Source organism: Oncorhynchus keta, chromosome 20 (assembly GCF_023373465.1).
Source record: "Oncorhynchus keta strain PuntledgeMale-10-30-2019 chromosome 20, Oket_V2, whole genome shotgun sequence".
NCBI classification, from domain to species: Eukaryota; Metazoa; Chordata; class Actinopteri; order Salmoniformes; family Salmonidae; genus Oncorhynchus; species Oncorhynchus keta.
This window is the reverse complement of record NC_068440.1, coordinates 47528728-47535193: the sequence shown is the minus strand read 5'-3', so window position 1 is coordinate 47535193 and position 6466 is coordinate 47528728. Positions and strand designations below refer to the sequence as shown.

Sequence of the window (6466 nt, the reverse complement as noted above, 5' to 3'; positions counted from 1 at the left end):
CCAGATAACTCTCTCTGGGCTTGGTGTAGCTGGCCTCCCCCAGGTCCAGATAACTCTCTCTGGGCTTGGTGTAGCTGGCCTCCCCTAGGTCCAGATAACTCTCTCTGAGCTTGGTGTAGCTGGCCTCCCCCCAGGTCCAGATAACTCTCTCTAGGCTTGGTGTAGCTGGCCTCCCCAGGTCCAGATAACTCTCTCTGGGCTTGGTGTAGCTGGCCTCCCCCAGGTCCAGATAACTCTCTGAGCTTGGTGTAGCTGGCCTCCCCAGGTCCAGATAACTCTCTAGGCTTGGTGTAGCTGGCCTCCCCAGGTCCAGATAACTCTCTCTGGGCTTGGTGTAGCTGGCCTCCCCCAGGTCCAGATAACTCTCTCTGAGCTTGGTGTAGCTGGCCTCCCCCAGGTCCAGATAACTCTCTCTGGGCTTGGTGTAGTTGGCCTCCCCAGGTCCAGATAACTCTCTCTGAGCTTGGTGTAGCTGGCCTCCCCCAGGTCCAGATAACTCTCTCTGGGCTTGGTGTAGCTGGCCTCCCCAGGTCCAGATAACTCTCTCTGGGCTTGGTGTAGCTGGCCTCCCTAGGTCCAGATAACTCTCTCTGGGCTTGGTGTAGCTGGCCTCCCCTAGGTCCAGATAACTCTCTCTGAGCTTGGTGTAGCTGGCCTCCCCCAGGTCCAGATAACTCTCTCTAGGCTTGGTGTAGCTGGCCTCCCCCAGGTCCAGATAACTCTCTCTGGGCTTGGTGTAGCTGGCCTCCCCCAGGTCCAGATAACTCTCTCTGAGCTTGGTGTAGCTGGCCTCCCCCAGGTCCAGATAACTCTCTCTAGGCTTGGTGTAGCTGGCCTCCCCCAGGTCCAGATAACTCTCTCTGGGCTTGGTGTAGCTGGCCTCCCCCCAGGTCCAGATAACTCTCTCTGAGCTTGGTGTAGCTGGCCTCCCCCAGGTCCAGATAACTCTCTCTGGGCTTGGTGTAGCTGGCCTCCCCCAGGTCCAGATAACTCTCTCTGGGCTTGGTGTAGCTGGCCTCCCCCAGGTCCAGATAACTCTCTCTGGGCTTGGTGTAGCTGGCCTCCCCCAGGTCCAGATAACTCTCTCTGGGCTTGGTGTAGCTGGCCTCCCCCAGGTCCAGATAACTCTCTCTGGGCTTGGTGTAGCTGGCCTCCCCCTAGGTCCAGATAACTCTCTCTGGGCTTGGTGTAGCTGGCCTCCCCCCAGGTCCAGATAACTCTCTCTGGGCTTGGTGTAGCTGGCCTCCCCCCAGGTCCAGATAACTCTCTCTGGGCTTGGTGTAGCTGGCCTCCCTCATGGGTAAATGCAGATGGCCCTTCTCCTGGTAAGGCGAAGCTTGCTGCATCTCCATCTCCAGGCTTGGAGCACCAGGCCGGACTCAGACCACAGCTATGCCAGGAAAGGTGTACTGCTCCTGGGCATAGCGCTTCTCCAGGTGATGGGTGATGGCCAGCTGGAGGAGGTGGAGAAGCTCTACCAGGTTGAGAAGGAGAGAGACTCCAGCGATGGTCTGGGTGTAGATGGTGAAGATGGTCTTCTCCGTGGGTCTGGAGATGAAGCAGTCCACCGTGTGAGGACAGGGGTCGCGGACACACTCGAACCGGGCCGGGATCACGAAGCCATAGAGGTACCATAGTCCGACAATGAAGCCGACCTCCACGAGGACCTTGAGGAGGATGCTGGCGGCGTAGGCACAGAGGAGACGGCCCTTCAGCTTAGGAGCCTCTGGGAGAGCTTTCACCACCTTTCTCCCTCCTTTCTCCTCCACTAGTTCTTCTATCTCATCCCGCATTCTCACCTCCCTCTTCTTCTCTCCATTCTTCTTTACTCCTCCCCTCTCTTGTCCCTCACAACCACTCTCCTCCGATCTCTTCTTCTCCTCATCTTCCTCCTCGTTCTTCTCCTTCGCAGCCCTCATGGCCACATACCCAAAATAGAAAATAGTCGGTGTGGAAACAAAAATCACCTGGAGCACAAAATAGCGGTAATGTGATATGGGGAAAGCTTTGTCGTAACACACAGCGGTACATCCAGGTTGCTTGGTATTACAGACGAAGCTGTTCTGTTCGTCGTCCCAGGCTGACTCTGCGGCGGTGCCCAGGACCAGCATGCGGAACAGGAAGAGGACAGTGAGCCAGACACGGCCCACCCCGGTGCTATACTCCTGCCCCTCCTCCAACAGCTGCTCCAGGAAGGACCAGTCAGCTCTGGACATCCTCTGTCACCTGCAGGGGGAGACAGGTGAACTCATGTTAACGGGTTAGCACGTACACACATTGAAATACACATATACAGGTATGAGATGTAAGTGTCCATGCACAGACGTTCGCTTTTCTAGCTCTCTCTCTCACACACACACACACACACACACACACACACACACACACACACACACACACACACACACACACACACACACACACACACACACACACACACACATACACACACACACACACACACACTTTCTATGACACATTGGTGAAACATCTGTGAATACATGCTGGGAAATTGTGTGTTAATAAAACATATTGTGTTTCTACATTATTATGTTAATACATTATTATGTTTCTACATTACTATGTTTCTACATTACTATGTTAATACATTATTATGTTAATACATTATTATGTTAATACATTACTATGTTAATACATTATTATGTTAATACATTACTATGTTAATACATTATTATGTTTCTACATTATTATGTTAATACATTATTATGTTAATACATTATTATAACCTCTTTCTATTATTTAATAATCTAATACATTATTATGATACACTATTATGATAGTACACTATTATGATAATACATTATTATGTTAATACATTATTATGTTAATACATTATTACGTTAATACATTATTACGTTAATACATTATTACGTTAATACATTAGTACGTTAATACATTAGTACGTTAATACATTATTACGTCAATACATTAGTACGTTAATACATTATTACGTCAATACATTATTAAGTCAATACATTATTATGTTAATACATTATTACGTTAATACATTATTACGTTAATACATTATTACGTTAATACATTAGTACGTTAATACATTAGTACGTTAATACATTATTACGTCAATACATTATTAAGTCAATACATTATTATGTTAATACATTATTACGTTAATACATTATTACGTTAATACATTAGTACGTTAATACATTAGTACGTTAATACATTATTACGTTAATACATTATTACGTTTCTACATTATTATGTGTCTACATTAGTACGTTAATACATTAGTACGTTAATACATTATTACGTTAATACATTATTACGTTAATACATTATTACGTTTCTACATTATTACGTTCATACATTATTATGTGTCTACATTATTATGTGTCTACATTATTACGTTAATACATTATTACGTTAATACATTATTACGTTTCTACATTATTATGTGTCTACATTATTACGTTAATACAGTATTACGTTAATACATTATTACGTTTCTACATTATTATAACCTCTTTCTATTTTAAAAAACTTTAAAGTTTTTTCTTACTCTGTTTGTGTCTGAACTGACATCTCGCTGTGATTTGTAAGGACATATTATTTTGTAAGGACATGTTATTTTGTAAGGACATGTTATTTTGTAAGGACATGTTATTTTGTAAGGACATGTTATTTTGTAAGGACATGTTATTTTAATGTAAATGTAATGTTATCTTGTAAAGACATGTCCTGAGCTGTCAAACGTGTAACTCTGTAGGTTTGTAGAACAATATAATGTTTTTTTACTAGAGATCACGTAAACACAACATGACACCCCTTAACCTTCTCTCTCCATGAGTTCACCACCCAACAATTTTCCACCTTTGTGTTTTGGTCTAAAGGTCTGATATCAATGAGCCTCCATAGTATTCAAACATATATGTTATTTTAGGCTTTCTGTCTGTATCATATTACCCAACACAGCTGTGGTTCAACATATGACTTTTATTAGTGTTTTATTAGACTCATTTGAATACAGCAGTGTTGCAGTTCTTGATTTTTAAAAAACGGTGTGCCTTGCACCACCTACCGTACCCCGTTCAGAGACACTTGAATATTTTGTCTTGCCTATTCAACCTCCGAATGGCACACATACACAATCCAAGTCTCAAATTGTCTCAAGGCTAAAAAGAAATCCTAATCCTAATCTTAACCCAGCTCCTCTTCTTCATCTACATGTCTCCTCTTCTTCATCTACACTGATTGAAGTGGATTTAACAGGTGACATCAATAAGGGATCATAGCTTTCACCTGGATTCACCTGGTCAGTCTATGACATGGAAAGAGCAGGTGTTCTTAATCTTTTGTATAGTCAGTGTAAAGAGCAGGTGTTCATAATGTTTTGTCCACTCAGTGTAAAGAGCAGGTGTTCATAATGTTTTGTATACTCAGTGTAAAGAGCAGGTGTTCATAATGTTTTGTCCACTCAGTGTAAAGAGCAGGTGTTCATAATGTTTTGTATACTCAGTGTAAAGAGCAGGTGTTCATAATGTTTTGTATACTCAGTGTAAAGAGCAGGTGTTCATAATGTTTTGTCCACTCAGTGTAAAGAGCAGGTGTTCATAATGTGTTGTATACTCAGTATAAAGAGCAGGTGTTCATAATGTTTTGTATACTCAGTGTAAAGAGCAGGTGTTCATAATGTTTTGTCCACTCAGTGTAAAGAGCAGGTGTTCATAATGTTTTGTCCACTCAGTGTAAAGATCAGGTGTTCATAATGTTTTGTATACTCAGTGTAAAGAGCAGGTGTTCATAATGTTTTGTATACTCAGTGTAAAGAGCAGGTGTTCATAATGTTTTGTAAACTCAGTGTAAAGAGCAGGTGTTCTTAATGTTTTGTAAACTGAGTGTGAAGCGGAGGTGTTCATAATGTTTTGTAAACTCAGTGTCCAGTTATCTTCCGGACTCTGACATTGCTCGTTCTAATATTCCTCTATTTTTTGTAATTCCTGTCTATTTAGATCTGTGCATTTGGTCTTTAAATGATGTAGCTGACACACTAAATTGTGTCATTCCAGCAGCAGGCTACAGGGAACAGCTGGATAGGGGAAACGGGTCCATTCACCGCACCTGCCCAGAGGTCTGGACTTCTATGGTACAGAAGGTTATGTCCATGTCTTGTAACCAGGTTCATTGCTTCTGTGCTCGCTGATCCCAGCAGTCATACCCCACTGGGCAAAAAAAAAATGGTTGAATCGACATTGTTTCCACAGCATTTTAACCCCCCCTCACACACACACACACACAAAACATTAACAAAAATCTGTGATGACTTTGAATCAACATGGAAAACTAATTGGATTTTCAAAAAGTCAAGTTGTGAGCCTAGTGATTAGAGGCAGGTAGCCTAGTGGTTAGAGGCAGGTAGCCTAGGTGTTAGCCTAGTGGTTAGAGGCAGGTAGCCTAGTGGTTAGAGGCAGGTAGCCTAGGTGTTAGCCTAGTGGTTAGAGGCAGGTAGCCTCGTGGTTAGAGGCAGGTAGCCTAGTTGTGAGCCTCGTGGTTAGAGGCAGGTAGCCTAGTTGTGAGCCTAGTGGTTAGAGGCAGGTAGCCTAGTGGTTAGAGGCAGGTAGCCTAGGTGTTAGCCTAGTGGTTAGAGGCAGGTAGTCTTGTGGTTAGAGGCAGGTAGCCTAGTTGTGAGCCTAGTGGTTAGAGACAGGTAGCCTAGTGTTTAGAGGCAGGTAGCCTAGTGGTTAGAGCAGGTAGCCTAGTGGTTAGAGGCAGGTAGCCTAGTGGTTAGAGGCAGGTAGCCTAGTGGTTAGAGCAGGTAGCCTAGTGTTTAGAGGCAGGTAGCCTAGTGGTTAGAGGCAGGTAGCCTAGTGGTTAGAGCAGGTAGCCTAGTGGTTAGAGGCAGGTAGCCTAGTGGTTAGAGGCAGGTAGCCTAGAGGTTAGAGGCAGGTAGCCTAGTGGTTAGAGGCAGGTAGCCTAGTGGTTAGAGGCAGGTAGCCTAGTGGTTAGAGGCAGGTAGTCTAGTGGTTAGAGGCAGGTAGCCTAGTGGTTAGAGGCAGGTAGTCTAGTGGTTAGAGGCAGGTAGCCTAGTGGTTAGAGGCAGGTAGTCTAGTGGTTAGAGGCAGGTAGCCTAGTGGTTAGAGGCAGGTAGCCTAGTGGTTAGAGCAGGTAGCCTAGTGGTTAGAGCAGGTAGTCTAGTGGTTAGAGTAGGTAGTCTAGTGGTTAGAGGCAGGTAGTCTAGTGGTTAGAGCAGGTAGCCTAGAGGTTAGAGGCAGGTAGCCTAGTGGTTAGAGGCAGGTAGCCTAGTGGTTAGAGGCAGGTAGCCTAGTGGTTAGAGGCAGGTAGTCTAGTGGTTAGAGGCAGGTAGCCTAGTGGTTAGAGGCAGGTAGTCTAGTGGTTAGAGGCAGGTAGCCTAGTGGTTAGAGGCAGGTAGTCTAGTGGTTAGAGGCAGGTAGCCTAGTGGTTAGAGGCAGGTAGCCTAGTGGTTAGA

The 6466-nt window shown here is 44.6% G+C and overlaps 1 pseudogene; it reads right to left on the bottom strand.

Moving 5' to 3' along the window:
• Window positions 1–883: 883 nt before the first annotated feature.
• Window positions 884–5194, bottom strand: LOC127910076 (gap junction alpha-6 protein-like; annotated as a pseudogene).
• Between the last annotated feature and the right edge of the window lie 1272 nt (window positions 5195–6466).